Here is a 22,149-nt window from a genome sequence, read left to right as displayed (position 1 = left end):
AGGTGAAAGACCTGTACACTGAAAACTATGAGAAACTGATGAAAGAAACTGAAGAAAACACAAATAAATGGAAAGATATTCCATGCTCATGGATTGGAAGAATTAATATTGTTAAAATGTTCGTGTAACCCGAAGAAATCTATAGATTCGATGTAGTCTCTCTCAAAATTCCAATGGCATTTTTTCATAGGAATTGAACAAATAATAATAAAATGTGTATGGAACCACAAAGGATCCCAAATAACCAAAACAATCTTGAAAAAGAAGGACAAAGCTAGAGGCAACATGCTCCTTGTTTTCAAACTTTATTATAAAGCTACAGTAATCGAACAGCCCAGTATTGGCATAAAAACAGCCTGCTTCTCCCTCCCCCACTCTCCCTGCTTGTGTTCCCTCTCTCGCTGTGTCTCTCTCTGAGACACATAAATCAATGGAACAGAATAAAGAGCCCAGAAGTAAGCCAATGCATATACTCAATTAATTTATGACAAATGGGACAAGAATATACAATGGAGAAAGATAGTCTGTACAACAAATCGTGATGGGAAACTGACAGCCACACATAAAGAATGAAATGGGACCAGTATTTATACCATACACAAAAATTAACTCAAAATAGATTGAAGAATCTAGTGTAAGACCTGAAACCATAGAACTCTTAGAAGAAAACATAGGCAGTAAGCTCATGACATCATTTTTGGCGATATATTTTTGAATCTGACTTCAAAGGCAATGGCAACAAAAGCAAAAATAAACAATTGGGACCACATCAAAATAAAAAGCTGCACCATGAAGGACACCATCACCAAAATAAAAAGGCAACTTACCTAACAGAAGAAGAAATTTGCAAATCATATACACAATCAGGGCTAATATCCAAAATATATAAAGAATTCATATAACTCAATAACAATAACAACAACAAAATGACTAAAAAATAATCAGAGGATCTGAATAGACCTTTCTCCCAAGAAGACACATAGATGGCCAACAGGCACATGAAAACATGCTCAACATCATTAATCATCAGGGAAATACAAATCAAAACTACAATGAGATATCACCTCACACCAGTCAGAATGGCTATTATCAAAAAGGCAAGAAATAACAAGTGTTGGTGAGGATGTGGAGAAATGGGAACCCTTGGGCACTGCTGGTGGGAATGTAAACTTGTGCACCCACTATGAAAACAGAATGGCAGTTCCTCAAAAAGTTAAAATAGAACCAGCACATGATCTAACAATTCTACTTCTGAGTATTTATCTTAAGAAAATGAAAACGCTAATTTGAAAAGATATACACACCTCTGTGTTCACTGAAGCATTATTTACATTAGTCAAGATATGGAAACAACCGAAGTGTCCATCAATGGGTGAACAGATAAAAAAAAATGTGGTATATATGTACAGTGGAATACTACTCAGATATAAAAAGAATGAAATTTTGCCATTTGTGACAACATGGATGGACTGCGAAGGCATTACACTAAATGAAATAAGTCAAAGACAAATACTGTGTGAATTCACTTATATGTCAAATCTAAAAAACAAATTTTCAAAACAAAACTCATAAATGCAGAGAACAGATTGGTGGTTGCTGGAGGGGAGGGGAGCTGAGGGTGGACAAAAGGAAGTCAGAAGGTACAAGTTTCCAATCATAAAATAAATAAGTCATGGAGATGTAATGTCCAGCATGGTAAATATAGTCAATAATATTGTTTGCATACTATGTAACTTTATATGGTGATAGGGGAAAGAAGACTTACGATCATTTCACATTACATGCAAATATCAAATCATTCTGTTGTATACCTGAAACAAATACCATACTGTATGTCAATTATACCTCAATGAAAACACCTTTCATAAAAATTAAGTTTAAGATATTCAGTGGAATGGATTTCTTAATAAGACTATCAATCTGAGTGAATCATTCATTTGAGGTACAGGGAAATGGTGACGGGAGCTTGGAAACAATTGCTTGAATGAGCAACAATTAATGTTCAACCATTCAATTGCTTGAGATTTTATTGAAAATTCTTATCTATGTTATACAAAATCTGCATATCTGACTAATTCACACTCCACAGAAAGTAAATATTTCCACATTCCCAGTACACAGTATCTTGGTTACTCATCAGCTTTTAATTACATTTCTTGAAGTGTGCTAAGAGTAAATGAAAATGAGAATCTTTATTCAAAGGCAAGGAGTGAAATGATACATAATGACCAAAACAGTTTAATCAAGTATAAACAAATGTTCTACTTGTAAGTCATTTGCCATTTTTTTAAAAAAAATTAACTCTATAATTAAATATCACTTCAGTACTTATAATAAAATGCTGAATTCATGCGTGAATAAAAGGCATAACAAAGTGGCCCACAAAATTATGACTATCATCAGTACCCATTCTGGGATATGTTTTTAAAGGCAACCAACTTCTTATTTCCCACTCAGTTTTTGAGATTAAATAGGACCGTTCAATTTCATTGGGAGCACGCTTTTGTGGCAGTGCTGGTGTCTGTAGTTACGTTCCTCCTTGTTCAGCCAATGTCAATCCTTAAGTATTTATCGAACCCCTACTCTATTGTAGGCGCTGAAGTAGGCATGGAAGAGCTACACTTTCATTTTTTGTTTGAGTTGGATCCAGCGCAACATTCCAGAGAATTTTCATTTCTAAAAGTAACTAAGATCTCTCTGACTCTCTAATTTTTAGATTTGTGAACTTATTTGCTCAATTCCAAAGCAACAGCCTTCTCCTCTTGGTCTTACATTGTCCTCCCTGAAGTTAGCCTGTGCAAATCATCTTCCTGAACTGTTTTGTCGAACTGCTATCAACAAGACATCATGCCAAGAACTATTAAATTTTGGCTCTACTGGCTGAAGTCGTCTAATAACATGTCAACTGCGTTCTAGTTTTCTTTAAATGTAACAATTATCTTATTTCTGGGCGCCTGGGGGGCTCAGTTGGTTAAGCGACTGCCTTCGGCTCAGGTCATGGTCCCGGAGTCCCGGGATCGAGTCCCGCATCGGGCTCCCGGCTCGGCAGGGAGCCTGCTTCTCCCTCTGACCCTCTCCCCTCTCATGCTGTTTCTCTCTCTCTCAAATAATAAATAAATAAAATCTTTAAAAAACAAAAACAAAAACAAAAACAAAAAACAATTATCTTATTTCTGGAATGACCAGGTAGGCTAAATAACTCAACAAATTTAAAATACATCTTGTTTTGACCTAAATAATATGTTCATAATCATCATAGAATATTTACCATAGACACTGTCATATCTGTTGTGGGAAAAAAAGAACAAAAAAATGATCCATGGCTAGGGTCCAGAAGATGGCAAAGCTTATAATTAAATTTGAACATATTCATAGAAATATTAACAAAGAAAGCTAAATGTATAGAATGATAAGAGCAATCCAATTCCAGAGCTTCACTTTAGCTTTTTATTACATGAATTAAGAATATATGAAAACATAAAAAAGGCCTATGTTGGCTCTATTACTATGTCTGGACATTCACATATTATAAGAGAGAAATTTTGTCTAATGACTTGCTCTATATAATAAACATCTACTGACTTTACCAGTTACTTTAGAATCAAAGAATTACATCTGGAAGAAAACAAAGTTTAAATGGCCTTAAAAAAAGCAGCATGGCTATAGGCAAAGTGAAAGGGAGAGAGAGAGGGAAGAAAAGAAGAGATCCATTGCCTCATCTCATGAATTCCTGTGAGTAAGAGACTGTGATAGTTCTCAAAACAGTATCTCCTTTTCTGTTTTTACAAAATCTTCAGACTGTAGGTCTCATTTTAAAGACATCTTTTTTGCATCAGTGATGATAATGTAGAAATTTCAGAAATAGTTTAGATGATTTGAGATAATTGAAGGGTTAATACTGTTAACTCCTAAGCCTCTGTGGACCAACATTCTTCCTATACAGTTCTGGAGTACTTATCGTATTCTTAGGTGTAAGAATGTACTATCAGTCAGAAGGGTAGGCAAATTGTGATCATTTATAATTAACCCTAAAGCACTTTAAACTATAAGTATCATAAGTAATATATCAGAATAGGAAAGTGCTCATTAAGCATTCATGTTAATTGCTATCTAAGCATTAAACCAAGCTAATGTGAGGTGCAGCAATGAGCAACTTATATAATGATCACAGGAAATTGAGATTTAACTAAGCTTAATTTTAATATGCTACTTCAAGTAGATATTTAATTTAATAAATAGGAGCACAGTGCCTCCTCTGTGAACTAAATTGACAACAAATTAAAATTAGGAAGAAAAAATGCAAGGCAATTGGGTATATCTCATGGAGAATAAACTACTTTTAATTCAGGAGCCATTTACTGAATACTTCCTTTGTGCCAGACAGAACTATCGGTACAGGGATTAAAGAGATCTAGAGCACAGAGCTGGTAGGGGAAAGTGACAAATAAACGAACTTTGGATAGCAGTGCAACGAGTACTGTGAAAACTTTGAGAAAAGACACTTGCTGTAGTATCAACTGAAGGAAAAGGTTAATTTTAGATGAATTTCCAAAGAAAAGAGTATTACAAATAATTTACATGAAAATTAAAATTATTACTATTCCAAAGGTTTCTGCCGCTACTCGCTGTGCTGTGCAGCTCCAGGAGGGTCATTCACATCGTAATCCCTACAAATGGTGCTGTGCTTCAAGGGATGCTTTTCACATAAAACACCATGGGATTCGTACTCCTGGAGTTGTGTAGTCTGGCAGAGAGAAAGCCTTGCTCATTTCTCCCAGTGAAGCTTATTAGACATACCTTATTGTACCCCAAGCCTAATGTAATTTAATCTTCCCAGTACACAAAAAAATGTAGTTGCCTACCTCTACCTTGCTTCTCTCTCTTCTCAACTATTTCCTTTCTAAAATTTGCCAACCATATCCTATCCAGCGTAGTTAAGGGTTTCTCCAAATGCTCCCTCTCTTCACCATGCACATATAACCAAGAGAGGTGGCCCCATCTCATACAGACAACTATCCTCAAACTTGAGACTTGAGAATAGTCCTTATCTAAGGATTTAAAAGGATTTTTCAATTGAAAATTTTAGAGATTTGTCTGTACATTTCTTTAGCTAAGTGTTATTAAGAAATATAAATCTCAGGGCACCTGGATGGCTCAGTTGGATAAGCATCCACTCTTGGCTCAGGTCATGAGATCGAGCCCTGCATTGGGTCCATGCTCAGCATGGAGTCTGTTTGAGATTCTCTCTCTCTCCCTCTCCCTCAGCCCCTCTCCCTGCTTGCACTCTCTCTCTCTAAAATACATAAATAAAATCTTTTAAAAAGAGAAATATAAGTCTCAACTTTTGAACACTTTCTACCCCCGAGAATAATAATGAAGTCAATTGCCATTATGAAAGAAATAACTCACAAATAAGGGAAGGAAGGGCCAGTTGGGAATATGCTTCCCTTCCTCATTGAACTGCAGTATCTCTGAGAATTAATGTTTGTTCCTTAGAGTAGTGTGTGTGTGTGTGTGTGTGTGTGTGTGTTTCAAGAGTACTCCTTGGATACTCAGAAAACTATTACATGCATGCCTAAAGCGCACACCAACTGCAACCCTGGATCCCTGTGTGGATATTCTGAAGTGTTCACATACAACTATGAGCTGTTCTTGAGGGCTTGGAGTGCTAAAGACCACCAAAGATTATCTACTGAGGATGAATTTGAGAAGTATTTAGGCCAGATAGTCTTTAGACAAAATAACTCTATTTGTTAAGTTTACTGCTATGAAATTGTTAGAGTAGGCAGTTAGGTTCTAACAGGATAACTGGAGGCCAGCAATGAGGAAGTCATGGCCAGCTATCAGGAAAGTCACAGGCTGGTCCTGGCAGCCCTCCATAAGTAGCTGGATCAAACTGGACAGGCCCAAGATGGCGGGTGCCATGACAGGAAACCCCTGACCAAATTAGGAAGAAAAAGCATGAAATCCTGCTTCCCTGCCCCAAGTAATGAATATTTCACCCCCTTGTTAACAACTGCCCACAAATGATAGAAACCCAAACCCCAAGGGTGCAGCTCTCTCTTGATCTTCCCTGCTCTCACATCTTGTACTTTCACTTTAATAAACATTTCCACTCCTGTTGCTCATCTACTGTATCACATGTCTGTCCTTGAATTCTTTTTTGTGACAAGACCAAGAAACTTCAGGGTCTGGGGTCTCCCCAGTTTACCCAGCAACAAAATGAAGATGTGGCCTGAGGACCTTCTGATTTCTATGAGTTGGATGTTAAGTTTCTCAAAGGGACAGAGATGTTCATAGTTGTATTGTAGGGTGTGAAAGTCTAACTGACATAGAGCTCAATAAACAACTATTGATGATAAAATGAGTAAGATAAAGAAGAGCTCTTCTTTGAGTAAAGTTAGGCAATGGGAACACCATAAGGCAACTCATAGTGAAGGTTTAAATTCTTAAGTGCTTTTTTTTAAAAAGATTTTTTATTTATTTGAGAGCGAGAGTGAGTGAGAGAGAGAGAGAGAGCATGAACAGGGGAGAGGGCCAGAGAGAGAGGAAGAAGCAGACTCCCTGCTGAGCAGGGCGCCCAATGTGGGGCTTGATCCCTGGACTTCAGGATCATGACCTGAGCCAAAGGCAGATGCTTAACCTACTGAGCCACCCGGGCGTCCCATTCTTAAGTGCTTTTTGCTTGAACTATAGAAAAGATATTTAGTATATAATTTTCTTTTTAATAATTTCCCCATCTACCTTACAATTTACTTTCAGAAGCATCAACCTTTCTGGGAAGTCTTATAAGTTACTCTAGCCTTGTAAAGAGGCCTGGTGGTGAGTAAATAAATGGCATAAAAGGAAGTAGGATTCTCATTGCCTCCTTTGGTAAGGCATTGCAAAGAGAAGTTTTCTAGTTTAGGTTCTGACATGTAGAGTTTGAAAATCACTCCCATCCTTATAAAAAGATAAAACTGAACAAACTTGAAAATCGATTAGTTTTCTTGGAACCATCAGAGAATGAGATTGTAGAACAAACCTCCACCCCAAATATGTAGAGACAGGTGAATACAGAGAATCATGGCCAATTTCAGAATACATGAAGAGAAGCCTCTGAAGCCAATAACTGGTGGCGACATACAGGAATTCCAATGTATTATTGGAGGCACAATGTGGACTATATTGAGAATAAGAACTTCCTGGAGGCTGCATTCTTAATGAAGTCCCCACACTTTCCTGACTTTTACTACTGGGAAACTTACCTAGATCTCATGATAAATAGCTGAGGAAGATACCATTGTGGTACTGGCAGGGAAAAGGGAAGGGGAACCATGATGAAATGCCCCTAGAGCACTCCCACAATGGAGACCTACTCAAGGAAAATATCTTAGCAGGGTCATATTAACTTACTTGAATGAAGGGCACTTCTCCCACGCCAAGCCTTTATAGCCTTCCTACCTCACCTAAGGTGGGGAGGAAAGCTAAGAAACACATGTGAAGGCCACAGCCCAGGAACACAGGCCATTAATCATTTATGATTTAATCATAAAATTATAGCACACTTCTCATCTACTGTGCCTTACCATCATACCAACAGGGCTTCAGGATAATAACAACAGATTACAGATGAAAAAACTGAATGCGGGGCGCCTGAGTGGCTCAGCTGTTAAGCGTCTGCCTTCAGCTCAGGTCATGATCCCAGGGTCCTGCGATCGAGCCCCGCATCGGGTTCCCCGCTCCAAGAGAAGCCTGCTTCTCCCTCTTCCACTCCCCCTGCTTGTGTTCCCTCTCTCGCTGTCTCTCTCTCTGTCAAATAAATAAATAAAATCTTTAAAAGTCAACAGGACAAACACATAGATGCTAGAAGAATCTGTAGCATCTGATAGCTATAGCTATAGAAAACATTAAATAGAGCTCAATTTCTAGCCAGGATAACAGAAATGCATATTAAAGGTGCATTTATTTCAGTTTCCATTGCCTAATATACCATATGTGGCTTTCAACAAAAAAATTTGAAAGCATATTAAAAGCAAGAAAAAAACAGTCTAAAGACACATAAAAAAGCATCAGAAGCAGAGTCAGATGTGACACAGATATTGGAATTATCAGGTAGGGAATTTACAATACCCATAATTAATATATTAAGGGTTGTAATTGAAAAAAAAGTAGACAATATATAAGAATAGATGAATAACATAGGCAGAGAGATGAGAACTCTAAGAAAGACTCAAATAGAAATGGTAGAAATAAAAACACTGCAACAGAAATGAAGAATGCTTTGATGGGTTCATTAGTAGAGTGAACATGCCCAAGTAAAGTATCACTGAACTTTCAGATAGAACAACAGAAACTTCTAACTCAAATGCAAAGAGAAAAAAGATGAAAAAAAGAAGAAAAAAGAGCAGAATATCCAAGAACTGTGGGACTGTTTCAAAATATGGAACATGTGCATAATTGGAATAACAGAAGGAGAAAAAAGAGATAATAAAGTGGAAGAAATATTTGCAAGATGAAAGGTTAATATAAAAAATTCAATCACTTTCCTATATACCTGTATGCTTATATTCCATCAATGAACAATTGAAATTTGAAATTAAGAAAGGAATACCATTTACAATAGCACCAAAAAAAATTTTTTTTAGATATAAATCTAACAAAATAGCTACAGGGCCTATATGGAAAGCTACAATATTTTGATTTTAAAAATCAGAGAAAATCTAAATTAACGCAGACATATTCTGGAAGACTCAATATTGTTAAGACCTGAACACAAGCCCATCAAAATCCCAGCAAGCAATTTTGTAGATATTGACAAACTACTCCAAAGTTTATATAGAAAGGCAAAATACATAGAATAGCCAACACAATAGTGAAAAACAAAGCTGAAAGACTCAGACTGTAAGTTTCAATATTTACTATCAAGTTACACTAATCAAGTCACTGTGATATTGGCAAAAGCAAAAAGCACATAAAACCATGGAACAGAGGTGCCTGGGTGGCTCAGTTGGTTAAGCGACTGCCTTCAGCTCAGGTCATGATCCCGGAGTCCCTGGATCGAGTCCCACATCCGGCTCCCCGCTCAGCGGGTAGTCTGCTTCTCCCTCTGACCCTCTCTCCTCTCATGCTCTCTCTCACTCTCTCTCAAATAAATAAATAAAATCTTTTAAAAAACAAACAAACAAACAAAACAATGGAACAGAATAGAGAGTCCAAAAACAGACTCGCAATTATAGGCAACTCGTCTTTGAAAAAGAGCAAAGGTAATTCAATGGAGAAAAGATAAGTCTTTTCAGTGAATGGTTCTGTTTCCGGACACCCACATGTAAAAAACCAAATCTAGACACAGAACCTTACACCTTTCACCAAAATTAACTCAAAATTAATCACAGACCAAATTTAAATGCAAAACTTCTGAAAGAAAACAAGGAGAAAATGTGGGTAACTCTGGGTTCAGTGATAAAGTATTAGACACAACACTAAAATCATGATCTGTGAAAGAAAAAAAATGATGTTAGAATTTGTTAAAATTATAAATTTCTATCTGTGAAAGACTTTTTTTTTTTAAAAGGATTTTCTTTTTTTTTAATTTTATTTATTTATTTGAGAGAGAAAGAATGAGAGACAGAGAGCATGAGAGGGAAGAGGATCAGGGGGAGAAGCAGACTCCCCGCTGAGCAGGGAGCCTGATGCAGGACTCGATCCTGGGACTCCAGGATCATGACCTGAGCTGAAGGCAGTCACTTAACCAACTGAGCCACCCAGGCACCCTCTGTGAAAGACTCTTAAGAGAAGAAAAAGGCTACAGACTGGGAGAAAATATTTTAAAACTGCATATCAGATAAAGAACTTGTATTCAAAATATACAAAGAGCTCTTAAAATTCAACAATAAGAAAACAACCAACCAAGTAAAAAATGACAATTGGAACAGACACCTCCCCAAGAGGATACACAGATGGCAAATAAGCATATGAAAGATGTTCACCATCATGTCATTAGGGAATTGCAAATAAAAACAATGAGATACCGCTATACATCTGTTAGAATGGCTCAAACCCAACAAACTGAAAACACCAAATGCTAGCAAGAATACAAAGCAACAAGAACTCTCATACATTGCTGGTGGGAATGCAAAACAGAACAGCCACTTGGAAGACAATTTGGTAGTTTCTTACAAAGGGAAACATAGTCTACCATACAACCCAGCAATTGCCCCTGTAGCTATCTACTCAATTGATTTAAGAACATATGTTTCCACTGAAACCTGTACATAAATGTTTATAGTAGCTTTATTCATAATTGCCAAAACTGAGAGCAGCCAATATATCCCTCAGTAGGTGAACAAATTGTGATACACCCTTATAATGGTATTTTATTCAGAAATTTATTTTATTGAGAAATAAAAAGGAATGAGCTCTTAAGATATTAAAAAAAAAAAGGCATGGGCGCCTGGGTGGCTCAGTTGGTTAAGCGACTGCCTTCGGCTCAGGTCATGATCCTGGAGTCCCGGGATCGAGTCCCGCATTGGGCTCCCTGCTCGGCGAGGAGCCTGCTTCTCCCTCTGACCCTCCCCCCTCTCATGTGCTCTCTGTCTCTCTCATTCTCTCTGTCTCAGATAAATAAATAAAATCTATAAAAAAAAAAAGGCATGGATAAATCTTAAACACATATTGCTATATTAAAGAAGCCAGTCTGAAAAGGGTTACTTCATGTATGATTCCAATTATATAACATTCTGGGAAGGGCAAAACCATATCAATAGTAAAATGACCCATGTTAAGGCAGTGAAACTATTCTGTATGATACTGTAATGGTGGATACCTTAGACTTTACATTTGTGAACATCTACAGAACTTCAAAGCACAAAGTATGAACCTTAAAATGTATGCAAATTAGGCCATATCATTTAGGAGGCTGGGGGATCCCAAGATGGAAGAGAAAAATACAATCCAGGTATACTACAAATGAAGGAAACTATCACCCTGAAGAGTGCGAGAGAAAATGTGCTGACCTAAGTAAGTTTAGAATTAAGTGAGGTCTGTAAGGTTGAACCAAAAAATATTAGACATAGGCATTGTGCTCTCGTTCATAAAATTGTTACCTGTGGAGGTATGGATTCACAACTTTGAAACAGCTGTACACATATCCTGGAACTGAACAATTAAATAAGTGGTTGGCAGATAATAAGGGCCAGGTTTCTCAGTATTGGGGTGGAAGTTTATAGATAAGCAAGGGGAGAAGACACATGCCATGTGGCATTAGAGATGGAGACATCAGGATGATTTGAGTTGGACACATCAGTATGAACTCATGCTTAGAATATATACATAGGATTACATATAGAAATATCTATAAGTATGTGTATATACATGTGTTAGTGCACATACATATATCTCCTTGCTCTGTCAGTTGAGAAGGCCTAGAAACAATGACACTCCGGTAGCACTGAATATACCTAGTGACCAGATTTTGGTTTCTAATACTATTTTCCAATAAAAGGAACTAGGACTGCTTGGATAAATGGCTGATCCCAGGATTGGGACAGGAAATATACAAGATAAGCCTGGAGCAACTCGTAGTGCCAGAAAGTAAGGAAACGTTGAGAAACAAAACAAAACAAAAAAACCAAACACAATTAGGGGTATATGCCAAAGAAACACAGGAGCCGAAGCTGGAACTATCTGAAAAGAAAATAAAGTGGTATCAGATTGTAACCTAAAGCATAAGATAAATATCCATGAGTTCATATCGATATCAATAAATGATGGAATAAAGAAATAAATGGAGAACATTAGACAAATCTCTCAAGCAGAATGAATATAATGAAAATGGTACTTTACCTCTGGGGGTCTTCTTCCCCAAAACCTATAACCCCAGTCCAAAAATCAGACAAATTATCAGAAAAAGCTCATTTGAGAAACATTCTACATAAAACCTGACCAATAATCCTCAAAACTGTCAAGATATTCAAACAAGGTAAGTTTGAGAAACTGTCACAGCCAAGAGGAACCTCAGGAGACACGAGGATTAAATGTAATGTATCCTGAATGGGATGCTGAAAGAATGACACTAAGTAAAAATGAAGAAAGTCTAAAAAAAGGACAGACTTTAATTTTAATGAATTAGTATTGGTTGGAAAAAAATATATACCATACTAATGCAAGATAATAACAGGGGAAATTGGGTAAAGAGTATATGGAAAGTCTGTATTATGTTCACAATTTTTCTGTAAATCTAAAACTATTACAAAACTTAAAAAAACCCTATTTTAAAAAATGAAATGAGGGTTTTACTTTTCAGGTCTGTGAAAACTTTTATACTTTATTTCAATATGTAGTTCTAATCAATAGCCAGTAGAAAAGTGCACATATGCAAAGACTAATGATTTAATTACTCCCAACAAATTGTTCTAAATTATATGGTTCAGGCACTTACTGCAGAGAAAGGTTGTAGATGAAGTTAGAAATTTTGACTGGAGTTATTTTTACCTTCATAGGAAAAATAAATAAATAAGTACAAGATATTGGTAGAAGAATGTGTATTACTTGTTTAGGATTAAAAAGTGACTAAAGTTCAAAACTGAAATGAGATGTCACCCACAGCTGTCAGAATGGCTAAAATTAATGACACTGGAAATAACAGGTGTTGGCGAGGATGCAGAGAAAAGGAAACCCTTTCACGTTGTCGGTGGGAATGCAAACTGGTGCAGCCACTCTGTAAAACAGTATGGAGGTTCCTCAAAAAGTTAAAAATAGAGCTACCCTATGACCCAGCAATTGTACTAGTAGGTATTAACCAAAGAATACATAAATACTGATTCGACGGGATATATGAATACTGATGTTTATAGCAACATTATCAACAGTAGCCAAATGGAAGAGCCCAAATATCCATCTACTGATGAATGGATAAAGAAGAAGTGGTGTGTATATATACAATGGAATATTACTCAGCCATACAAAGAATGAAGTCTTGCCATTTACAATGAAGTGGATGTAGCCAGAGTGTGTTATGCTAAGTGAAATAAGTCAGAGAAAGATAAATACTATAGGATTTCACTCATATGTGGAATTTAAGAAACAAAACAGATGAATGTAGGGAGGTAAAAAAAGAGAGGCAAACCAGAAAACAGACTCTTAACTATACAAAACAAACTGAGGGTTACCGGATAGGAGGTGAGTGGGGGGATAGGCTAAATGGGTTATGGGGATTAAGGAGGGCACTTGTTGGGATGAGTACTGGGTATTGTATGGAAGTGATCAGTCACTAAATTTTATACCTGAAACTAATATTATGCTATATGCTAACTGAAATTTAAATAAAAACCTGGAAAAGAAAAAATAAAGTGACCAAAGAGATTTTACTAAAAGTTCCAAACAAAATAATCACCACTGGGCTGAAAATAGGCTAATTTCCACCCCCATTTCTCTTAGGAATGAGAGAATTTAGTGAGAGAGTGAAATTCATAGAATTTTATGCAATGTTATTGAAGAAAACATTTTGCTCTATGCACCAGACATGTCCACTTCCTCAGTAATTCTGTTTATCAAGGGCATAAAAGTGTGAGTGTGTAAGAAGGAAAAAAAAATCAGGAAACATGATTTTTTGAGTAGTTTTATAAACGTACTTAAAGGTGTTTGAATAAAATATGGACTTCCAACTTTTTCCAGTGTGAAACATCTTTTTATTATAAAAAGTTTAGTAAACCATTTATTTAAGAGTAAGTATATTTTAAATACAGATTGAGAAAAATGCGCTGTCATCTGGATTTAAGTTCTGATTGTAATAACTTTCTAATCCATTCTAGAGATTTATGTCTTACATACTGAAAATCATTGGAATACCTGGTAGTTTTGCTTAAAATTTTCTTTTTTTTTAAGATTTTATTTATTTGAGAGAGAGAGAGAGAGCAGAGCAAGAGAGAGAGCACGAGCAGGGGTGGAGGGCAGAGGGAGGAGAAGCAGGCTCCCCACTGCGGGAGCCTGATGTGGGGCTCGATCCTAGGACCTTGGGATCATGACCTGAACTGAAGGCAGATGCTTAATTGACTGAGCCACCCAGACTCCCCTTAAAATTTTCAAATAAATAGTTTTTACTATCCATACTGACCCTAAAAATAAGGCTTCCAGGAAGGTTCCTTTCTAACTCTTCCACTTTGGGCTGATTTCAAGATGATGTGTCACTCTTTACTCAAGGAGAGTTCCTGAAAGGCACATGCCTTTATAACAGATAAATGTGATACATTTCATATCTAATATTTTAAACATCTTTTATGGCCCCTTAATTAAAGGCATAATACCTGGCTTATTTCATTATTTAATATAAATGTAAAATTTTGCGTAACTAACATATAAAAATATATATAAATGTAAATATAGACTTGCCTGAATTTCTATGCTTATTTTGGGGACTTTCATCATTTATATGAATGTAGGTTTTTTTTTCTGAGAGGTTTGGCAAAACCTGTGAGATAAAAAAAAAATTTATATACAACTTTCCTTCTGTTTTGTCCATGCTAAGGGACTGTAGATCTCTATTCCTACCCTTTCCTGTACCACCAGCTGAAATTTCTATTAAATTTCTTATTATCAAGAAGAGATTTTATCTTTTTGACACTTTAACTCTTCTAAAAAACTGTTTCCCTCTTTACATTGGCCTCTAAGAAGATAGAAGTCAAAAGTATAATTTAATAATTTCTAATGCTTCTAGTATATATTTTACATTTTTAATGTAGCCCTGAGCATTTGTTAATGTTTGAATATCATCAACCATTGGTGTTCATCTTTTTTGCCTATTTTTTAAAGATTTATTTATTTATTTTAGAGAGAGAGCACAAGCAGGGGGAGGGGCAGAGGAGAGGGAGAGAGAAAATCCTCAAGCAGACCCCCCACTGAGGGTGGAGACCGACATGGGGCTCAATCCCAGGACCCTGAGATCATGACCTGAGCCAAAATCAAGAGTCGGCCACTTAACTGACTGAGCCAAAAAGGTGTCCCTTTTTGCCCATTTTAAAACCTGATCTTCCAAGTATATTTTGCAGTTCACTCAAACTTCTTTTGCAAGTTATAAAGATTACATTCAGAGAAATATATTTATCTGCAAGTATATGCCTCATATCAGTAAATTCTTATTACTCATTCATAATGAATCTCTTTTCCCTCTCCTCCTAGTCTTCAATTGTGATACTTGTATAAAATGAAAGAAAAAAAAGAAAGTTCCAAGATTTTATTGTCTAAACTTGCCATCTGATGTCTTTAGGTTTTTAGATAACTACTAATATTCATGATAAATATAAGTTTTTTTTAACAAAACTTTGTAATACTAAATATATCAAAACTATTTGGGGACTTCCTTCCATATACAAGGTTAATTGAATACATAATATTATCTAAAATACAGTAAAAGGTAGTTTTGTTAACATTCAAATTATTGTGTATGACCTAATCATGTATGTAATGTAATTCTGATTACATTTCAATGTCAAAAATATGATCTAAAACTAATGATGTAATGTATGGGGATTAACATAAGAATAAAAAAAAATAGCTGTAAAAAAAAATATGATGAATATGATATTGAAACTCAGTATCCTTTTATCATGGACACTTGACCTAATAATGCCAATAGATATCAACTACCAAGAATTTCTTTTTATAGTACACTTATTTGCCACAAATTATTCTTTGCCATTCTCCGAAATTACTTTGTCCAAATTCCAAAAACGTGGATATAAATATTCAGGAATATCCAAAATTTATTTGTTTATTTATTTTTTGACTATCCAAAATTTAAACATCCCAGTTTAACTGATTATAAAGCAATATCCAAAATGCAAAGTGATAAAAGGTATATTAACTTTCTTTTTTTTAGGTACACTAGCTTTCAATAAGTTACTTTTCAGTTATTTTTCTGAGAAACTGATCCTTCTGGTAAGTCACCTTGCAAACTCTCCTGTATTCATCCGTCTATGATGTGTCTGCCCTGAGCTCATACTTCTGTCAGGCTGTCTCTACTAGACGACTGCAACAGTAACCCTGCAATATTTTGCACGCTTATCTGCTTCCCTATGTGGAACTGATAGTTTCTCTACTCCACCATCAGAGTGCCTTCTGCATTACATTCTTTTTATCTGTTCATTGTCTGCCTTCCCACCTACATTAAGAGTACTCTAAGAAAAGGATAAGGGTGTTTTCAGATGAGTCCTTTATATCTCCAGGGCCGAAACCAGATCATAGCACTCAGCAGATACTCAGTAATGTTCAGTGAATATTGAAATAAAAAGAAGAAATGCAGAGAGTCAAAATAAAGAAGATACTTTCTATATACAAGTGAAAAACAAACACTTATGTACCAACACTGAACACTCTTAACATGGTCTACACACAAAATGTGTAAGAATGCTTTTTAGAGGGGCGCCTGGGTGGCTCAGTTGTTAAGCATCTGCCTTTGGCTCAGGTCATGATTCCAGGTCCTGGGATCGAGCCCCACATCGGGCTCCCTGCTCCGCAGGAAGCCTGCTTCTCCCTCTCCCACTGCCCCTGCCTGTGTTCCCTTTCTCACTGTGTCTCTCTCTGTCAAATAAATAAAATAAAATCTTAAAAAAAAAGAATGCTTTTTAGAAATGCATTAAGATCTGGTTTTAGAGAAGGTCATTTTGTAAGGATATCACAAAAACTGCAAACTACTTTAATGACAAATAAGATGTGGCACCAAACCAGTGAATATAAGATATATTGTGGAAAACTATTCAACAGTTGATGCTAAAAGAGAAAAATAAACGTTAATTTGAATACATCAAAACTCATGAGCTTTTACAGAGTTCTACTGTCACTGTCTAATTCCACCACAAAAAAGAAAAGAATATACATATATACACATAAACAAATGTGTAATTTGGAACTGATTTCATGAGAGCTAAATCTGGATATGTGAATAGTAACTTTTAAAACAGCATCTGTGAAGATCCATCTGAAGACAAGTTTGACATTTAAAATGTATTCTGTTTCATTGTGGAGAGAAACGTTGAACTGCTGATAAAAGAAAAAAAAGGAAACTTTGTTTTTTGACACAGTAAAATAAAAAGGAACGTTGGTGGACTTTATATCCCTTTAAAGATTGCCTGTGTGATGACAATCAACCTCAGAGGATGTTTTTTTCCAGAAAAGATGAATAGAGTCATGTGAAATAGACAGAAAGCTCTAATATGACACTGTGCCCTGCTGCTATATTCCTGACTACACGGTTTTCAGTAACATTTAATAGATTCTTTACAACATGCCAAAGAGCTTCTTCAAATTTATTTCATAATGCATAAGAAGTGTCTGAAGCTTTAAACAATAACCTAGAAGGAGCAAGGTTACTGCAGGCAAAGAAAAAAGACTTCTAGAGACACAGAAGAGAACCAGGAAGACATGTTGTAGTTCAGCAATTACATGAGTGAGTTCAGTAACACTGAGATGTCATGCTTTATTCCCCCAACCATATTCCAGATCCATGATAACTTGAAGGATATTTGCAAGCTTAACTACGGCCTCTGAGCGGCCAAGTATAAATAGCAGACTATTCTTTAGGGAATTTGTTACAAAGATGCTTAATGACCTTTGGCAATGATAAATCTCAGTAACAAGAGCAATCCAACGGATTTGCTCAGATGATGAGCAAACCAACTCAATTTTGCACATCCAGGAGGTTGCAGAAATGAAGCCCTGACCTGAGAGACTACAATTCCAGAACAGGTGTAAAATCTGCCTCAGAGCCATTAATCTCTTGCTTTCTTTGACCCCAGAATTCACCATCAAATAAAAACAGAAATTACATATTATACTTTGCTGCTGTTGAAAATTCTCTCCACATAGTTTCTGTCAGACAACAAGGGGGATAGAAAAATCCTGAAATAAAAAAAAAACATTTTCAAGCAGTTCATCTATTAAAGGATATTACTAAGGTCTATTTTTTAAGATAAAAAAATACTAAGTCTATTAAATAATATTAAACCAAAGACTACTCTATATTACACAAAATTATGTAGCTTTATTTATGAATCACTTCATGATTTAGGTAAGTTGATATAATACCCTGCCCAGATTTTATACTGTTAAAAATCAAGACTCTCTTGTCATTAATATATACTGTCCATGCCCTGGTGTACCTCAAGATCTCAAGCTGATATCTTACTTAGTCAACTGTAAGCAGGTTGGAAGAATAATATTGGAGATTGGCATCTTATGAAATAGTGACTCTCCTAAGGCTGTCTTTGAATATGAGAGAAATGTAAAACCCAAGAAATGTACATACTTAAATACTGGTCTTGTTCTAGGAATTTGGTTACTGAGTCAAAGGTCCAACACATAACCACACTTTACATTGTTTAACAGTCAATTTTCTGGTGAAACAGGATTTCCATGTAGTTCAAGTACAAAAATATAAGAAAAAAATAATGATTGATAACAGAATTAGTTTCCAATCTTCCAAACAGAGTTTTCCTAGATTCCTGTGTTATACTTAAAGTGTATACTTGCTCCAAATGACTATTTTCATTAAGATGTGTCTATTTTCTATTTGAAAACCTTTATCGTTCGAAACAATCCTATTTTCTATTACTCTTTCCATTGTCCAACTATATTTAGGATACAGAAATAATAGAGCAGAGCTATTGAATTTCTGCCTAGTACTCAAGGTTTTGGTTTTGTTTGTTGGTATACTATGAATAGTGTTATATGACAAAAAATCTGAAATGCACATTTCTTCCCTGATTGCTGTCCCATTTACCCAACATTATAGTGAAGCAAAATGAGATAAATTAAAAGAAACTCAGTCTAGAGATGTTGCCTTTCTCATACTAGCTCTGAGAAAGATTAAGATAGATTGAAACCAAAGAAAACAATCAATGAAACATAAATCATGGGCTTTCATATGTGAGAAACAAAGTACCTTTTTTTCCTTAGGTACTATGATAAGATTCTCATTCACAATCATATTTGAGAAACTGGTACTAAGCAGCATTGTTTTTTTACATAGTCTGAAACAATTAGAGGTGTTTCATGAAAGATCTAATTGGAGGGTGCCTGGGTGGCTCAGTCATTAAGCGCCTGCCTTCAGGTCAGGTCATGATCCCTGAGCCCCACATCAAGCTCCCTGCTCAGCGGGAAGCCTGCTTCTCCCTCTCCCACTCCCCCTGCTTGTGTTCCTGTTCTTGCTATCCCTTTCTGTCAAATAAATAAATAAAATCTAAAAAAAAAAAAGGCCTAATTGGGGAAAAAATCAAATTGTTCGGGTAGAGTATAATAGTGGAACTAATATTTGGCTGGTTTTATGTCTATCTATCCTAATGTCGAAACTACTTATTAAGTACCTTCTTGCTCACAGTGCTATGTTGGGATCACGTAGAGAACTTTAATACAAGTCTTTGCCATCTGGAGGACTTCATAGTAAAAGGGACAGAAAAGTGAAAGGCAGAATAGATGAGTGAATTACCATGAAAGACACAAACATTTTAAAATAAACTTATCACATTGGTTTATTATCTTAAAGTATATGTATGTAATTCTATAAAATCAGACATAGAAGATAATGGTTCCAAGATATGCATTTGGTATCTTCATTTACATTATATGAAAATTTTATGCTTATTCCTTTATTATGTAGTTCTATAAAATATATCTTCAGTTGTTAATACTTGAGTCCAGGGATTATTAGCTAATGGGCAATCCAAAATCAAATGCCAGTAAAAGTTGGTTTTATACAGTTTATTAAAATGACTAATTTCATGACGTATAATATCAAAAATAATTGAGTTTTATTAGGCAAGGAAGGATATTTGATACCGGAGTTCGTTATTAATTTAGTCAAGAAGCAGCTTAAAAGAAAAAAAAAATTGAGATAAGTAATACAATAAAATTAAACATTTGATGGAATTGGATGTTTTACTAGACACAGAGGAACTAAATTCTAAATATGTCAGTGTCATTAAATTCTAATTGAAAATAACCTTAGGTATCTTGTATTGTTTTGGCCAAACCTTTTCTCATATGTAAAGTGAATGTTTTCTGGAGCTGTCTAAGCAAGTGTGTCACCTTGAAGTAAAACTAAGTTGATTGCCTGCCCAAAGGGAAGACAAAGACAACGCTTGATTAGAATGCAATGCCAAAGAACACTTAATTTTTCATTTAAATCTACACAAGTAAACTCTTGAAAACTGGTAAATCTGTACCCATAACAGAAGATGAAATCAGACTCTTTGGACAGCTGATTGGAAGCTGAAAGCTCTCAACAAAGAATTATCTGATGCAAGAAACACTTGAAAATCATGCTTGCCTTTTCTACAACAAATAGGTAGTGGGGCAGGTAACTTCTTTGCTTTTACATCAGAAGAGATTATATCACAGTATTGCTATATCTTTAACTAAAAGATAAATATGGTCTACTACAAGTTATCTGCATTCAAGAAGTGTTTTTGCCAAAACACATCATCCATATTTTACTTTGAAGATATAATTTCAAGAAAAAACAAAACAAAACAAAATGCTGAACTCAACAGAAACAGTAGCAAGGCAGTTGCCTGGGGGTGGGGGAAATGCAGACAAGTTGGTCAAAAGGTACAAAGTTTCAGTTATAAGATGAAAAATTTATGAGAACCTGATACACACATGATGACTCTAGTTAATAATACTATATTGTATACTTGAAATTTGCTGAGAGTGAATCTTAAGTCTTAAGTCTTCTCAGCTCACATACACACACACACACACGTGAAAGTAACCATTTGAGGTGATGAATGTGTTAATCAACTTGATTGTGGTAATTACATATGAATTTACAATTCATATGTATGACAAATCATCACATCATACACTTTAAAAATATAATTTTATCTGTCAATTGTACTCAATAAAGTTAGGAAACAAAAACAAAAATTAAAATATACTTTCAAGATAGTCGATACCAGAATACCAGAAATTATGTATGTATGTATGTATGTGTGTATATATATATATATATATATATATATATATATACATATAGTCATATGTTGTGATATTTCTCAGCATTTATTTCAAAATAATGTCATCCTAGAAATATTAAATTCACTAGAAACTGGAAAAACAATAAATTTCTTAAGGTTTTTCTCCAGCTAATGGATGATAGTATCTCTCCTCCTATCAGACTGATAAAATTGAAGCCTAAGTAGAGTCTGTCTTTATGCTTTCTCTCTAGCAAGTTCACAACTCTCTGTAATGGTAGTAGGGGTTAAGGTGTGGGGTAAGGGGACCAAAATTAAGTGTTCAAAATGAAAAGCTTCTTAGAAACTGCACTGCTTCTTATTTATGTGTCAATCCAGAGTCCTTTACCCCTGGGACTTGGCCCTTTGCTCACATCACAGCCCTTTGGCTTTTGCAGCTATTGCCTCATTTCCCAATACCTGTAGTTATCTCAGACTCATTTCAAGAGTCAGGCTTTTGTCAGGGCTGGGCTTCTGCATGGCATCTATCAGGCTTCTCATTGGTGGGAGCCGCAGCTGCTCTGACAGTCTGTGTTACTTGATGGTAATTCACGGGAGCTCTGGCTTCTCCAGCATCTGCCTTTAGTGGCCCGGCCACATAATCCAGAAGTGTGCAATTTAATGCCTCCGTGGAAAAAAAACTAAGATCAATGAGAGACATAAAATGTAAAAAAGAACACAGTATTCCTTGCCCTCCCTCCTTGCTCATGGACTGTTCTGAGGCATAGTGGTTCTAGCTGTTCTGTGAAAGCCAACTGGTCAAGTTTTCTTGTGAAGCTATGGGATGAAAGACAATGCAGTATCTTTTAAATGCTTTCCTTCACCTATGCTACTCTAGAATTGTGTGCCTAACAGAGCATTAGCATGTGAGCCTTGCCTCAGCCTCCTTTTTCTAGACTACCCGGGCTAAGACAGTAACTGAAACCTGAATATTGATTCAACACTTAGTTTTAAAGAATTTAGAAGAATTAGGGGGGCGGAGCAAGATGGCGGAGGAGTAGGAGACCTGGATTTCATCTCCTCTCAGGAATTCAGCTGGATAGGGATCAAACCATTCTGAACACCTACAAACTCAACAGGAGATTGAAGAAAAGAAGAGCAACAACTCTCTCATCAGAAAAGCGACCACTTTCTGGAAGGTAGGACGTGCGGAGAAGTGAATCCGAGG

The sequence above is a fragment of the Leptonychotes weddellii genome, chromosome 2 (assembly GCF_054177405.1).
Source record: "Leptonychotes weddellii isolate Sample4059 chromosome 2, ASM5417740v2, whole genome shotgun sequence".
Lineage (NCBI taxonomy): Eukaryota > Metazoa > Chordata > Mammalia > Carnivora > Phocidae > Leptonychotes > Leptonychotes weddellii.
This window is presented reverse-complemented; position numbering follows the sequence as displayed.